This window comes from Cyanistes caeruleus, chromosome 23 (genome assembly GCF_971803275.1).
Source record: "Cyanistes caeruleus chromosome 23, bCyaCae1.hap1.1, whole genome shotgun sequence".
NCBI lineage: Eukaryota > Metazoa > Chordata > Aves > Passeriformes > Paridae > Cyanistes > Cyanistes caeruleus.
Window position 1 is genome coordinate 3,178,206 of NC_141723.1, and position 17,284 is coordinate 3,195,489.

Consider the following 17,284-nt stretch of genomic DNA (forward strand, 5'->3'; position numbering starts at 1 on the left):
GGGGGTGGACAGGGTGGCACTGGAGCTGTCTCCTTGCCCAGTCTTCCCACCTGGTTACTGACAGGAGGATGCAGGACAGGATGGAGAATGCACAGGACACGGATCTTCCCATCTCCTGCCATCCCCCCAACACAAAACCCAGCATGCCACAAGTCACTGAGAATGATGCTGAAAGCCAGACGTGGTTCCTTGAGGTTTTGACCTGAAGAAGTCCCCGAGATTCTGCTCTTGGACGCAGATACCAGCATCCATCAGCAGTAAGGAAAGTTTCTCACTCTCATCTTTTTTCCCATTTTCACCCCCATTTCCCCACCTCTCCCTGTTCCACCATTCCTGGAAGGATCCAGGTTGAGCTGGACAGGCAAGTGCCAAGGAGCAGATGTTCTAGGGAACATCAACAAGCTCCAAAAATCCACATATTAACTCAGCACAAAGCTCCCGTTTCCCCTCTCATGGCTCATCTCCCAGCAGCTGGGCCCTCCAGTCAAGCTGCCAAATAAAATGTGATTGTACACATTGGGTTAATTAACAAAGGGAGAAGGGGAAACACTTGCCTGGCTTTGCATTTCCTAAATAAATGCATCAAGGACACCTAACTAGTGGGGGGAGGCCAAACATGAGGTTTGCTCTCCAAGAAAATTGGAGACTAAAGATGCCAGGGGAAGAAACAAAATTTCAGCTATTCTAGAAAAGCAGCCACGGCATTCAAAAAAAGAGCAAAATGAAAACTGCCCATAGAAAAGTTAACAAAAGCTAATTATGCTCTAGCATAGAAGGGAAGCATTTAGAGAAAAGCAGGATTTGTAAAGAAGATTGTAGTGGGTTTTGAAAAGTTACTTTTCCCTGTCAAAAGATACCAAGTAAGAAACATTGAGTTCACACAGTAACAACTCTACATTTTGCCATTTTATTTTCATTGCTTTCCCTATTCAGTCCTAGAAGGCCTTGAATTCATATGCACCATTATATAATTAATATGATTATTAATATAATTAATACAAGTTTTTGATTTATCCAAAATTCATTCTGAGGGAAGCGAGTTGTGATAAATTGACAATAAGAAAAAAAAATTTAAACTATCAGAATATCCCATATCAACACTCTGCTTAAAACTGAAATTTGTCTTAAAGCCTTTATTTCTGACCCCAGGTTAGGATTGTTCCAGGTTTTTCCACAGGGAATATGCAAGCCATAAACGTGAATCTTTCTAACTGACCCAGCTTAACCCTGCTGGGAGGGGGTGCCCTGGCCCAGGAAAACACTCAAGGGTTTCATTTTTTTCTCCCTATTTATTACCAGAAGTGCATTCAAATGCTGATAGAAAATGGGAAAATTATTCTTCCTGTGTTAAAAAGGCCCAATCGTACACATTGCTCAAACCCACAGCTCTTTAACACCAGCAATCTGCTAAGTGCTAATTTGTCAAGACAAAACCTTTCATCTCCAAGGCTCCCCAAACGTTTCATTTGCTTGAGAATCACTCACCCCACCACAATAAAATTCCAGATCATCCACACAGCTCCACAAACTGGAGGTTTGGGTTCCTCTTCCCCTCCAGGAAGGGCTCCTATATGAGAAGGGCAGCTAATTACTGCTCAAGTCAACGAATTAACCCTGTCCCTGGCTATTCCATGAGTTTCAAGGTGCTTTTTAGAGGGAACAGCGTGGCAGGGTCCTCACCATCAGAAAACTCTATTACACGGATCTTCAAAAAAGCTCATTACTACAAAGCTACCAGCATTCAATCCCATTAATAAAACACATCGGTGTATAATTATAATATTAGGCACTTAAATTGCAGTTTTCATCTGCAGCTCTCAAAGTATTCTACCAGAGTAAATTGAGTCCCCCCCTAATTTGGGCTGGTCAGAGTTTTCTATTTGAAGCCTTTCCTGACAGAGAATTTGATTTTGCTTTTGAAAAGAAAATCGTGAAAAAGATCTGTTCCTCCTCAAAATGGTAATTTCCTTCAGGTGAGGGATATGCAAGGGGGAAAAATCTCACAAAATCTATAAAATTGGATGGGGAGGAAGAGTTAAAATACTGACAAGAAAGGAATAGCCATAATCTATAAACTTTTTTTAATCAATTTTGCTGCAAACCATTTGGGGTGTGTTTGTACATAATCCAACATTTGCATTGGAGTTGTCCCGCTTGCAACATCGTATCAGGGATATAAAGGACAAAAATGCTTCATTTTGTGGACAAAACCACCCTGTGAGCCATTTTCCTTCTCTGATGGAATCACCAAACTGGGAATCTCCAGATTCCTAAGAGCTGCTCTGTCATACTGTATTAGGAATGGCAAAAGTACGACACAGACTCTCTAGCCTTGGCTGTAAAAGAGAGCAAGTTTTATTCTTCCAGATCTTTTTATAGACAGTTCTGAGAAGATCCAAAAAGGTAAAACTCTCATTGATCATGAAACCAACACATCACCATCATTGGGCAGTTGGGAACAGCACCCCTTGACTGTTTCTTGCAAATAAACAACAAGGAATAAACAACACCTGCAGAGGTTGTTTTCCTTCTCCAAGGACTGTTTGGATTCCTCCTTATGATTTCTCAGGCCAGAGTGAGAGAGTTGTGTACTTGACTTTCCCACAGGCTCAAGCTAGTGCCTGAAGCCTAAAAATCTCTGATTTGACCGCTGTGAGATCCCACACTGCTCCCCACGTTTGGGCTGTTGGGGACAAAGCCACGCTCTCTGCGAGCTGACAGCGGCACTGCCCCTGACTGATGGAGGGTGGCAACCACTCCCTCCAGAGCCACATCTTGGCCCATGCCAGAACAAATCTGCTTCCAGCAGACAAGGAAGCTGAGGAAATCAGAGATGACAATAAAAGCATTGAGGAAATCGTCTGTTCAGGGGCCAGAGCCAGGCGGCACAAGGGGTTCAGCGTTAATTTGTGAGGAGACCTGTGCGCTCGGGAGGTTATGCCAGGAATACCACTGGAAATTATATCACCATGGGCTCCCACCAGGCAGCTCCCTCACAAACCTGTTCCCTGGTAAACACCAATCTTCAGTAATTCCAGCTATTAAAAACCACTTAAAGAGGACTCAGATCTCATTTTGCAGAGAGCGCAGGGGTCTCGAGCACTGTTTTTAAAGTTTTCCTGCACTGGAGTTAACAGTCTATGGCTTTGATATGTTCAGCTGCTGTGCTGCTTCCAGGTTTATTAAATTTACAGCCAGAGAGACAGCATGGCTTGTTATTTTTCCCAAAGAATCCCCAGAAGAAAGGCAAAGTTTATCAGGCATCAATGCAAGCTGCAAGCTCGGAAACCATGGGTGTCCAGGAGAGCCTTTTCCTAACAGCACAGAACAAATCACTGCTCCATGCACACATTTATTCAAATCTCAAAATATAATTATGTATGTGGTACCCCCACAATCACATCCACCTTTGGACACTCACATTGACAACAGTGAACAGATTCAATGATCAAATGCACTCTCTACCTGCTAATAAGGGATAAATACCACAGCAGCACCTTTGGGCACTGGGAAATACCCCAAACCCTCCTGTTCTCCAATTATTTATCCCCACAGTTTTCTTCTGAAGAAGGGGCTTGGTTTTGACATGAAAACATGACAGAAATTAATTTTTCCCCCCGTTGATGACCAAAAGCTCCTTTTTGCTGAAACTGCTTTCCTATAAAATTAAAATTAAACCCTTTTTGTTGGATCTGGAGAGATTTTATGGCCCATCCTCACACTTGTTTGGTGACCAAGTGGCTCACAGGATGATGCATCTCCAGGTTTCCCACGGTGCTTCCAGGTTTTGTGTGAAGGGAGATTCACCCTCAAGACAAATAAGAGGATTTAATGCTGCTCATCACAGACATCCTTGTGTTGTCTGGGTAAAATCCCATTAAATCCATCCCACTTTTTGCAAACTCTGAGGAAGGAGAAGAAAGGACAAGGCCAGGCACAAACCAGCACCGTCTATTGTGCATCACAAGGGGAAGAGGTTGGGCTCTTGGGACATTTTTCTTTTGGCACTTATTATCTTCTAAACTCCGCAATCTATACAATAGCTATGTTTGTAATCACTCGAAAATTTTCAATTAAATGTAAAAAACCAGAAACAAGTAAATCTATTCTCTCTTTTGACTGTTTTATTGATTAAAATGGATGCCTGAGCTGCGGCCACTGAACCATGAAAAGCAATCTGTCTTGGATGGGTAAGAGATCGTTAGGAAATCGTTGTGCTGAGGCAAGAATAACTGTGCATGTACACACACGTGTGGGGCTGGGCACAGATACCCACATGCTTCCATGGAAAAAGCCACCTGCAACGAAAATTGTGTCTATATATTTCACTATCGAGCTCAAAGCAAGCTGAGGTGTTAGCCTGTCACAAGACCTCTCGTTTTTCTAAGTTTCATCATTTCCCTCAGCAGCCAAACCTCGTCTCTCTTGCTGAGGAACACAAAAAAATACACGAGGTGGGAGAAGAAAAACCTCAAGGTCTGTCATGTGTTACAAGCTCCAAGAGCAAGGAAACCACTCCTTGGGTCATTAGGAGATTTTCAGGATGATGTCAAGGAGATCCTTCAGTTGATGTTTCAGCTTCCTTTCTGTCCCTGTCCTTCCAGGGCAAAGTGGAGGATGTTAAACGAGTTCTAGACATCACCAGGAACACCCAGTTCTACAAAGCCTGGCTGGATTGGGTGTGAGTTAACCTAAGGCAAGGCAAAGGAGGGAAAAAACTTCCCAGATGAAGATTTTGCCATGAGCCCTCGCAGATTCCCAGCCTGCAGCGGAGCTATCTAATATCGGCTCCTAACAGCCACGGGAACAGATGGAGAACACTTCTCTCTGCACTGACAATACTCTGCTTTTGAAGCAAGACTATCCTGATATCAACTCTGTTTTATCTCAGCACCTCAAGTTGAAGCTTAAATTAACCAAACATTGTTTTTGGTTTTTTCTGTTGTAGCCCATCATGCAAGCCTCGATCTGCTAATTCTCAGCCTTAGCCAGAAAATTCTCTTATTTGCTTAAGCCAGTCCAGAGCCTGCTCATCCCTAGGAATCAAAATCACCCAAGGGAACAGCCCTAAGAGAGTTCAGGCTTGGAAGCTTTGCTGCAAAGCACAGCTCTGAAATCCTCAGCTGATGCTCATCCTCGCAAACAGGAAAAGCAGGAAACTCCTTTCCAAAATCCACTTCCTAGCAGGTTTTTGAAGCCTGGGAATGAGGCCACAGCAGCTTTGTCCCACCAACACAGGTCCAGCAGAGGTCTGTCCTCATGTCAGCAATGGAAAGATCAACAGCAGCCACTCCCCTGTCCAGGAGATCTGGGAGAGGCAGGGATGTGCTCAGCATTGACTGAGCCAGGCTGGAAGGCTGGGAATGCTCAGCAGAGCAGCATCACTAATGAGTTTAGCCCTGAAAGAAGCTGTCATTCAGGAAGGAGGGGAGAGCCACCTCCCCACACACTCAGCACTGCTATTTGCTAATGGGATGAACGAGGCACAACAGCAGATTCTGGCTGACTCACGCAGTTTGTACTTTTATTGGGTGCCTTTTTCCATCCCCCCCTCTAAAGTGCAAACAATGCACAGGAGCAGCGCTGAATGAGAGTAGATCTTTGGGAATGGTGCTCCAAATCATTCCTATTCTATTATTTGGGTGTGAGAACTCTCAGACCATGACTTCATCTTGTGCTGCAGGCAAAGGTCAGCAAGGGGTGCTCACAGACACTGGGCAGCTGCCAGGTGCTTTGGAAAGAGAATAATAATAATAATAGTAATAACAGTAATAGTAATAATAGTAATAGTAATAGTAATAGTAATAGTAATAGTAATAATAATAATAATAATAATAATAGCTTTAATTAAAAAAAATTGTAAGAGAATAAACTTTTAAATCTTCAAACTGGACCAGCCTAGAAAAGCCCTGCCAGTTTTGAGAGGGCAGTAAAACCTCTAGTGCCATCACCACACCACAAAGCATCACACTAAAATAGCAGCAAACACAAACTGGAGGGGGTCTGGAGCCCCACACATGTGCAAGACCACACAGATGTACCAAGAGGAGGCACTGAACGGGTTAGCAGCTCTCAGATCTTTTAATATATTTTCCCTAATTAAGCTGTTCAATTCGGCAGCTTAAAGAGCTGCCGATAGCTGCTACAAATTGATTTATCTTTTGATGAAGGTAAAATTTGCTGGAAAAAAATGAGAAGCAAACAACATATGGGTTTGGGAGGGATTAAATTACTTTGTCTTGTGTTAAGATTCAAACATATTCTGGAGGCAGGATGAATCTTTTACAAGTAAATTGTTTTTATACTATATATCCTTTTCTTTGTAAACAGAAGGATCCTCATTTACACATCCACCTACAATACCTGCGAGGTAACAGAAGCTGATCCTTAAAAGCCAGATGAGATCCAAGCTTTCCGTGGGCACAAAAACACAAATAAAAAGCAATCATCCTGCAACCCCCCACCTAGGGTGGGGGAGAAAAAAACCTCCTGGGAATACAATAATCCTTAACAGATATAGCCTAAAGCAGTCTCCACATGGAGGATCATGACCAGCTTGGGACATCAGGGCTCCAAAACTGCACTGAAATTCCCAATCCATCCCTGCCTGTGAGCTGCAGTCCCCTTGGACAACACAAGCTTAGAGTTTAACACCACCACTTCGTTATTCTCATGATGCTTTACTCATCAGAAGGAAAGATAAGGTGAAGAGGGATAAATATTAAGAGTAAATCACAACCAGGCTGACAAGACCAAGCAACAGTAGCAGCCAGAGCAGGGTAATTTGCCTGATCTCAAATGAGGAGTTTCCCTGGTGGATGGGATGTTACAGCCTCAGGAATGAACAGGAAACCAAACACACTGAGCTCTGATATCCCCTCAAACACAGATCCTTCTTTCCTCAGCAATGCTGTGCCCATCTCCCCTCTGCAGCAGCAGCAAGGAAATTCCTCTGTGTGCTCCCTCACTCCAACCCAGCTGCAGAGCCTCTCCAGATCTGTGTCTCCAAAAAATGAGTTAGAGTTCAGCAGGAGGGATGCAGCAACACCCATGGGGGGGTTGCATTTATTAACTGTTGCCCCCCACATCCCCTTTATCAGCTGTTTTGGACACACACATTTCCTACACAAACACATGCCAGACAACTGAGAGTGGATAATTTGCCCAGACAGGCAGTAAATACATCCCATCTCATGCTTCCTCTGAGAATAATGTGCTTGCCAGTGTCACCTGTCATGTAAATCATCACCTTGCAATTTATCCTGAGCTACATTTCAACTGCTTCTGGACCAAAAAAAGAAAAAAAAAAAAAAAAAGAAAAAGAAATCCTCAGAAAGTCCAGTAACTCCTTCTGTGAAACATGGATGCTTCTTCCCTGGACAATATTCTGAATTTATTGAGGAAAAGACATCTACTGAATTTATGGCTTCCCAGCTGAATTTCCAACTCTTAGATTTAAAGGAGTCCTAGACTTTCTCTGAGCTGTACAGAAGACATTTACATAAGTTTTTGTGCAACATTCCTTCAGCCTCTCTCACCATATGAGTAGCCATCAGCTACCCACTGTTACTGCAACTCAACAATTTTGAGGTGGATTTGAAAAATTCCATGAGTTGCATGAGAAATGACACACCTGTGATTTTTTTCCCCGCCCATGGCATTTTTTATTTAAATATTCCCTCAAAACCAGAGTCGTAGAAAGAATTGAGGTTGATGGCGCTGCCTGGGCTGCCGCCTTTCAAGGGGAAAAGAGAAATTATATTTTCTTTCCAGAAGGAAGTACAGAAAAGTTCCCATGGGAGCTTTCCACTAGAAAAAAAATTTAAAAATCCAAGATATGTTCCCCAGAAATCCATTTTAAAAGGTGCCATGGGAGGTTCTCTAGCAGAAAGTGTCCCTGCAGAGGTTTGGAACAAGATGGCCTCCAAGGTCCCTTCCAAACCAAACCATTTCATGATTCTCTGAATTTATTCCCAGCAGAAATTCCTCCAGCCAGCTGGGCTTGTTGAAAAGGTTGGATCTGAAGAGGTCTTTAGGCAGCTTAAGCTGGCTTGGGGTGCACAGTCCTGGAGGACCCCTTTAATCTGCGTCCTCTGGCTGCAGAGAGAAAAAGCCCCGTGCACATCTGTGTCTTCTCAATTTTGTGTTCAAAACACTTGAGAATCTCTCTTTTGTTCCTTGCCTGTCTCCCTTAATCCTTGCCTCAGTCATTATTCAATATTTGGTTTTGTGACTACATTATTTAACTTGGCGGAGCGTTTTGGGACGTAGTTTGCATAAAAGCCGCTATTTTTAAGCAGCGGAGGGGACCATCACTGAGGCAGGGAGGAGACAGCAGTGACAGCAAAGAGGAGACCAAAGCTTCACCCATCAGGAAAAAAAAAAAGCTCTCTCTGGGAAAAGGCAGTCACAGGATCGTCATTCCAGGGAATAAATCACCAAAGCCAACTCCGGTGTCAGTAATTTTGTGACGCAGAAAATTGATTCGTACGTTACAATCAAGGAGCGCCCTCCTCCATAATGTATGCTCGGCATTTTAACATAATTATTTGTGCAACAGTTTTAATGTTTGCAGCCTTCCCTGGCTGTCAACCTGGAGGTAGTGGGGGAAAAAAAATAAAATTTTAAAATACTCTTCTTCTTCAGAGACAGGATTAAAGGGGAAAAAAAAAAAAAATCAATCTCCGAGCAACCTCCTTTGTATTTTGTTGTGACAAGCTTGAATTTAAACAGCCTGTGAAGTCAAAACAACGGGAGAAATATCAATACACATTAATTTAATCAAGAAACACAACTCTGCCATGCCAAGCCCAACTTGGCTTTATTTCCTCTGAGGTTTCCATGGGAGCTGATGACACCCTGACACCTGCCCAGCCCCCCTGGCGACTGGGGGTCTTCTCAAAGGCCTTCTCTCCATTTGGATGCTTTGCCACGCAGAAATCAAAATTCCTGGTGCTGCAGCTCCCCGCTAGCACATCTCCATCTCTCCACCCCTAAAAAGCTGATTTTGCTGGCAGAGCCGCCCCGAGTGGCCGTCCTGCTGCATCCTTATTGTGTGCTGGGGAGCTTTCAAAGGACAGGCAGATAAAAGGGTAAACATGATAACAAAAACTATCTCCAGCACACTTGACTCTGTCAAATCCTGAGCACAGCGCGACTCTTTGAAACAAGAATCTCATTAAGGAAGGGAGAGTTGAAAGGATAAGCCCCCGCATACCAAAGGCAGAAATCAGATGTGCTTGACCTTTCAAATGAATGTACATTTTCTGAGTGACTGTTCATGTCAGAGTAATTCAAACAGACACCTGATAATCCTCTTAAAAGACTGAAATTTGGATACTGGATTGAGCACAATGCAGTGGGATCTGCGGGTGGTCTCGTTGCTGTGCTCTGTCCTGCCCTTGCTCCCAATTTCCTGATGCACCCTCAAGTCTTGTCCCCTCCCTGGGCTTTCATGTCCCCACACACTCATAGGAGATATTTTAAGTCCAGGATTCATTAACAAGGAAGCATCTTCTGTGCTGGCACAGCTGGAAATGAAAAGCCGATGTTCCTTAACACAAATTAGGTGATTAAACACTTTGGATGGAAAAGAGGTGCCCCAACAGCAAGGGAAGAGGGGGATTTTCTTCCAGACTGTCTCCATATACAAATCCAAGGACCATGAACCCCACCTGGATCCTTAACTCATGTACTGGGGCTTGCTGAGAAAGAAAAACCCTCAGCTGAGGCATGAGTATTCACAGAAAGTCCAGCAGCTTCACAGGGAAACCTTCACACGGTGAAAGGCTGCAGATGGAAATGTTCACTAAGCCAAGAATGTATTAATTACACCCCAAAGGCTGTTAATGAACACAGAGAGTGACTGAAAGGTTTCCTCATGGACAATGTTGCTGGAGAGGTCACCAGAATGAGGTCCAGGAGTCCGCTTGAGTCACCTTCCCTTCAGTTTTTGGATGCCCTGGTCAGATCTAGTGACCGTCCTTGAACTTCAGTTCCGTTTACCACCAACGATTTCTGGGCCTTGCTTACCACATCCACTTGTTCAGCACAACAGATTCTGTCAAACCTTAGAGATCACTGCTCCTAGGGAGTCAATAACCCAACAGACACTGGAGGAAAAGGGGGTTTTAGTGTCTATTTATGGCCTGTGTCTATGAGCAACCCCACAGAGTGACTGACCATGCAGTGACTAACACCAGAATTCTTTTGATAACCCCAAAAATCAGTAGCATAGCATTTCCAGTGGAATCCTGTGGTGTTTTATGACCTGTAAGGTGTTTCATGACCAGTCTCCTGCTGATGTCACAGCAACATCAGCCCCAGCCGTGGCAGCACACACAGGCTGCTGGCTCCTGCGTACAGATGTCCGTGCTGGACAGGTACCTCATGGCTTTGTACCCTCAGGTGTCCTCCCCTTCCTCCTCCCCCAGGGTCATGTTAATTAGCTAATATTTGTTTAGATCCTTCCTGACACTGCCTTTTGATTCCCTCTGCAGTTCCGGCTCCTGGAGGAGCATATCCATTGCTGGAGGGATGGAGGATGCAGCTCCAGCCAGGGGGAAGGGTGGGACTGGGGGGCTGCTCTGCTTCCAAGTCAGCCCCCAAACACACAGGACAGGCTGTAAAGAAATCTCTTGGAAAAGTCAGATGTGAGGGTGTCAACCAGCTCATTTCACAGGAGATGGAGTGGAGCACACTGTCCATGCAGTGACACTCCAGGGAACTGCCTCTCTCTGTCCCACTCCTTCTGATTCCAGGAAACAAAGCTCATTTCATGGTGTCCCAAACAAAGCTCCAAAGAACCACAAATTCAAGCTCCAAACCAGCAGCAGGCTCCCTGAGCAGGCTGAGCCCTGCTGCTTCCAAGCCCCTGTCACCACAACACCTGGGCTCCATCCCTGACAGGATTCCTGTTTCTCCAGTGGCTCTCTGAAGGCCATGCAAGGAAAGCTCTGCAGACCTTCAGGTAAAGACACAGTGGTTGTTACCAGGAGAAACCAACATCTCTCCTCATGTAGGGGCTCATCCCTCTGTCCTACACGAGGCTCTCACATCCCATCCCCAAGCCCCAAAGCAGGACCCTGCTGGATGTGCCAGCAGCCACGTCCCTGCTCACTCCCAGGCGTGTTTTTCACCCCTCCTCTCCACACTTCCTAACAGCTCATGAATTTTATAAACTAAACTCATTGTAACCAAACCATGAAATTGCAAATTTAACTCTGTCAACAAACAAAGCTTTGGCAGGCAGCTGCCGCTGTCTGAGCCTTTCCAGCAGGGAGGGAATCTCCTCCGAGGGACACTGCACCCCTTGCAGTCCCCCTTGGCCGGGGGGCAGTGGCACTGACAGGGTTGTGCAGGATGAGGGAACATCGCAGCCTACAATGTCACAGCTCACTCCCAGAGCAGTGCCAGCCATTCCCATCACCCTTCCCCGTCGTGGCCATTCCCAGCACGGAAAGGCCCCAGGAGCCCAGGGCAAAGCCCGGCCTGCTCAGCCACAAAGGCTCTGCCGCAGCCCCCAGGCCCAGCCAAGGCCCGCTCCCTCCTCCCCTCTCCTGGCAGCCCTGCACGCCGTGTCCACGGCCAGGGTGGCCGGCATAGCCTCGTTAAGTTAATGGAGTGCTAATTAGCTGGCAGAGCGAGGGGAGGGATCGGAGGCACTGCCTCATTTGCTCGGTGGAATTGGGCCATTAAAAGAAGGGTGGCTTGCAGAGGCCGCCGCTGCCTGAGGGATGCTGCGGGATCTCCTCAGGGCCAGCCGGGGCTGCGCCAAGCTCCCACCGCTGTGGAGCGGAGAATGTGGCCACTGCTGGGGACAACGGAGTGCCACCAAGGCTGGGACCTTCTCCCATCGCCTGCAGTGTCTCCAGCGCTGGCTGCTGGAGCCCTTCCAGCATAGTCACCCAAGCCAAGCCTTCTTTCCCTCCTCCCACAACTTCCAGTGACCAAAGGCACTCGGCCCAGGGGGGAAAAGTGCAGCACATCCTGCCACCATGCCAGTGCCACCTCATTCCAAACAAGCACGGTGCCACAGGGTGTTTCTATGGTAACAAGCAGCCGATACAGCCGGCGGCACCGAGATTCCAGCTCCGTTCTGCTGACACCCCATGCAAGGTCCCGCTGGGTCCAGGCAGGACCCCCAGAATGGAGCCCAGCCTTTGAGAGGCTTCAAAACCAACTTTGCACTCCTTTCCCAGGGTGGTCACAGCACCATGAGCCACTCGGGTGTCCCGCACGTGGGAAGGACACGACATTCCTTCCATAGATGTCACCATCAGCTGGCCCTGGCACTGGCAGCCCAGCAAACCCCGAGCCTGGAGAGCAGCAGCAGAGCTGGGGTCATCAGTCACAGAGCTGTGCTATAGGCAGCCTTAAATCCCAGGTCTACCTTCCCATCGATCTCTTCAGCTCCGTGAAATTAAGAAAAACGCAAGACAAACACAAGCGAACGTCCCCGAGCAGGCTCTGTGAGAGGCAACCAAACAGCTCCAATTCCCCCAGCTAGGCTGGGGCAGTGCCTGGCTGGGAAAAACAAAACCCAATTCCAGCCAGAATGCCAATCTCAGCTTAAACATCACCCCTGGAGCCTCAGGAAGAGGACCTGCAGCATTGTCGGCACCCACGAGCACCTCCAGGGCTTTTGGGGGATGCAGCAGGAGAGGGGCTGCAAATCCCTTTGCCATTGAGTAAATCTGTCATCAAATGTGGCAAGAAATGACAAGGAACACCTGGAAGATTTCCTTCCTTCTACAAAAATCACTTCCCAGAGTAGATGTGGACTTTAAGGATTAAATGTGCCTGAACAACTCAACACAACATTATTAATGTCTGTTTTCAACAAGCGTCTCCATTCCACCCATCTTTTCTCTCTCTCTTTTTTTTAACCATCACTTTAAAGTCTTTCCTGTCTAACCAAGTATTGTGGGAGGAAAAAAAAAAAAAAACTTGTTTAAAAAAATAAAATAAGAAAAAGTAATTTAAAAGCTTTAAATCCAGTTCTCTGGTCTCCGACCCCCTGAAGATTCCCGTACAGAAAATAAAGTGCTTAGCTGCCCTCCTTAAAAAGATTTAATCTCCCATATTTTAGAGCTTGTATGATTAAACTCTACCTCTAATTCCGCTTTCAGAGCCACAGCCAAATCTCTGCTTAAAGGGAAGCGGTGCAGGCGCCTCTCCTCCCCTCTCCCTTTCACACAGGGGAGCCAAGCTGCATCCACACGGATGTGGGGGAAGAGCTGCAGGTAGAGAGGCAGCTCCAAGCATCCCTGCACCCCCTGCTTCCTCGTCAGATGTGGAAATACCTTTTTTTTATAGGCATCTTTCAAAAAAATTGAGCTTCCTTATACACAGCTCTGAAGGAATAGAGGGGAGGCAGTGTGGATGTGCAGGGCCAGCTCACACTCCCAAATATCATCAGTTCTATTCCATCCCTGGCGGTAAGGAGGGAAAAAGCCTCATATGAGTGAGGAGAGACAAACTTCAGCTGGCAGTTAGGGCAGGACAGAGCCCAAAAACCTGGTATGAGAACACCCCAACAAGGTTTGTCTCCAAGATGAGGTGCTTCTTGTGGCAGCAGAGAATTTCATGGGAGCAGGGGCCACACTGGAAACTGTATCCTGGTGAATTCCTGACAGGCTAATCACTCATTTACCCCCAGAATTATTGACCAGTTCTACCAAACAAGAGAATGCCAACCTGCCTTGCCCTAGGCACCTTCATCCCAGGTCAGCAGGAGACAGAGCATCAGCAAGAGAGCTGCAAAATAAAAACCTCACTTTTGCCTCAGACAAACACAGGCCCTGTCCCTGCCCTCTCTGCTTTATGATTTGCACAGAGTTTGTTAAAAACCTGCACTAATAAGGCAGAATGTTTATTGGAAGTGCAGGAGAAATCAGCTTTTCTGAGACACAGCACAGCGACCTTCACTGGCTGAAATGTGGAGGGAGCTCGAGGCCAGCTCTCCAACACACCCAGCAAGCAGCAAACACGGCCCAGGGCGAGATGGAGACAAATCTCCAAGGAGCAGAGCACTGCAAAAGCCAAGATGATGATTATTGACACAGGAATGTTGTAGCTCCCACCAGCACCAGGAGATTTGGACAGGGGCTTGATGGAAAAATATCCCCTGACACTTCTGCTGAGGAACTTTTGCTGAAATTCCATGGGCAAACGATACCAAATCAAGTTTCACACCTTCCCCATCCCCTTGTTCAACAGAGACTTTTATGCTGCCAAAACCTATTTATTTCTTGCAAATCTCTCTGAGCTACTGCTCATGAATAGAAATGCTTTTATCAAAAAACTGTTCACATTTTCCACTGAAAATTTTGAAACAAGTGTTTTCAGGGGGAGGCAGGTTGCCTTCTGTGAGAAAACCACATATAATGCCCCTTTGGAATATTTTTACTTCAAAAACAAATAAAAAAAAAAAGGCTTTTAGGTATGTCAGCCTATGAGATGGGAATAAAAAGCCGTTACTGCTGCTTCTGGGCTTGGTTTCAAAGAGCCTGGCCTCAGACATCCCCTTTGGAGCAGCCACCTCTCCAGGGTGTGTGCCCAAGGACCCCCATCACCCACCCCAGCCTGGGCTGTGCTGGTGCTGCAGAGGACTCACTTTTGAGCCAGAAAACACCAGAGGGAGGAGTGAGTGTGTCCAGGAGCACACAAAGCTGGTCCCTGAGCAGCCCCAGGTCGTTTATCTTGATTTCTCTTTGCAATGCTGGTGAAGGCTGGAAAACATCAGCTGCATTTGCTGGGCTTGAATTCAGCATGAGGCAAAAACCACGAGAGCTGCGAGGGCCAGCCCAGGGGCTGCAGGAACCAGGATCCTGCCAGGGAAGGGATCTCCAGTGCCATCCCCCCAAAGACATCGCTGTCATGAGTGTCCCAAACAGCACTGAGGGGTTTGGGGCTGAATCTCAGCCCCAGCAGTGCCTGATCCCTGAAGCTGCAGTAATTATCAGGGCAAACCACAGACATTTGCATGAGCATCTGAGATTTTGTGCATCCATCAGCTTTGGATGGTCCATTATTGTCATCTCCTGGGGTAAAACACCACCCCAGAACCCAAGGCAATCCCACTGTCCTTTCTGAAAGCCTTAATGCACAGTCCCTTTGGAAATTGCTGCATCTGATGTATTTGGATTGCTCTGAGAAAGAAAATAAACCCTGTAGCTCCCTAATGCCAATCACCGCATCGTCTCCTCAGCCCTGCGAAACATTTCCATGCAGAAGAGAAAAACCATCTCCTGTCCCTCTCACCACAGATCCAAAGGGCAACGGTGTGTGTGGATAAATGAACAGGTAGATGTACTTTCATTAAAATCACCACATTTAAATTACTCACAGACGAGATTGAAGACATGAGGTTAAAAACTTAATTGACTAAATCAGCTGAGACGCCAAGGGCTGATTATATCATTTAAAATAAATGTAATATTGGCCATCAGAAAAACACAGCACAATATTATTATATATCAAAAGCCATTATTCAAGAAGCACAAACAATATCCTCCTAAAGCCCCGGCGGATTTAAGAACATCACCCTCCCTGCTTTTTTGATTGTTTTTCTTCTTCCACAAACTGGATTGGGAGAGAAAAACAGACACCTTCCTGTGAGTCCCTGAAATCCAGCATCAGAAATCTCCCTGGCTGCTTTTCCATCAAGGACTGCACCTTTGATTTAACGCTAAAGGTGGGCAGGCACAGCCACCTTGCCCAACCTTGCATGGAATTTAGGATATGCTCTCAGGATATCCAGGTTTAATCTTGGGAAATCCAAGTGGCTGAAAGCCATCTCTTCTCACCATTAATTGTCTTCTTCAGAACACTTTGGGTTATCCAGGCTCCATCCACTTCCAACTCCACACTTGGGCTTTGTTCCTGCAAGCCATCAGCAGCTCCAGTGTTGGAGCTGGTGGCTGCCACCAGATTTGTCCCCAAGCCACGGGACAGGAGCACTGTCCTCAGCCCCTTGGGGACAACTCACCCAGACATGTGGTGTTCACTCTCCCCTTGCTCCACCATCCACACAGAGGTAAAACATTCACACTCTTAATAAGATCTGAAAAAGCCAGAAGCCCTTCAGCAGACAAGGACTTTCCATGGAAATCCAGATCAGTTTCCAAATGACGTCCTAGCCTGGACTGGGAGCTCGTTCCAGCCTGGGTGTTATCAATTATGGATGGCTCTGGTGGCCCTCAGGCCGGGCTGTGGTGTCACAAGGAGATGTTTGCTCCATGCCTGCAATCCTTGTTTCCCTCCTGCTCCCCATGGACAGGCAGGGGGAAGGACCCAAGCCAAGGCAAAGCAGCATCACTAAACCCCCAGAGCCCAGGCCTGGGGAGGTGGATAACCTCACCAGCCTCAATATAACCCAAACCACACAAATCAGCCCCTGGGCTCTCCATTGCTCCAATTACATTCTAATTACAAGCAGTGCCATCAAGGGTTTCTCAGACTCCGTGTCTGTTCTTAGAAGCTCCTGTAAGGCAGGAAAAGCACATTAATATGCATGTGCCATGCCCACGGAGGAGACCACGGCTTCCCAGCACCGCCAGCCTGGCTGGGAAGCAGCCTGGCAAAGAGCAGGGTTCCCTGGCTGCTGGCTTTGCCAGGTTGGCACACAGCAGTGCCATCCCTCGTCACCTTCCTGCAGCCCTGCGGGCCCAGGCGTGTGTTCCAGTCAGCCATTCCCCTCATTTCCTCCAGACCCGAGGGATCTTCCATGAAACTGGGCACCTAGCAGGGTGCCAGCTCAGCACCCTGCTGCCAGGAGAACCCAGGGACCCGCAGCATGGAGGGAAGGGTGACAGGCAGCAGAGATGTGTCACAGCAGGGCTCATCCTAAATCCAAACCACCGGGGACTAGGAAGAAAATTAACTCTACTCTGCTGAAAGCAGGACAGCAGGGAAACTCCTCATCTGGGCTAATCTAAGCAAGAGCACAGTGCCCCCTTTGCTGGATCCCATCAGGATCCTTGACCCAGGGATCAGGTGAGGATCTGGATGTGGTGCGGGATCCCTGGCACAGTCTCTGGATGTCCCCACACTGCCATCCCTGCGGCTTTTAGGGCATGAAGCACGTACCGTGTCCCACGGAGCGTTCCCTGCAGGGGGGCTGCATTACAAAGCCATTTAGTGAAAATAAAAAGCCTGGAGCCCCAAGCAAATGCAGGGTAATTGCAGGGTTTTCAGGCGTGAGGCTCTCCGAGTCCGCACACAGTGCTGTGATCAGCCAGGCTCTGGGGGCCCTCTCCAAAACCCACCCCGTGAGCTGCCT

At 47.0% G+C, this 17,284-nt stretch overlaps 1 protein-coding gene across 3 annotated transcripts in view; it reads right to left on the reverse strand.

Annotated features, from left to right (window-relative positions):
• The window catches only part of LOC111939343 (opioid-binding protein/cell adhesion molecule homolog), a 337,984-nt gene that overhangs the window by 320,127 nt on the left and 573 nt on the right, over positions 1-17,284 (reverse strand). Inside the window, exon 2 of one of the 3 annotated variants that reach the window (XM_086860992.1) lies at positions 1,486-1,567. The exons of the other annotated variants lie outside the window; for them this stretch is intronic. The gene's annotated coding sequence lies outside the window, so the exon portion shown is untranslated. The remainder of the gene's footprint in view (positions 1-1,485; positions 1,568-17,284) is intronic. 3 annotated transcript variants of the gene reach the window in all.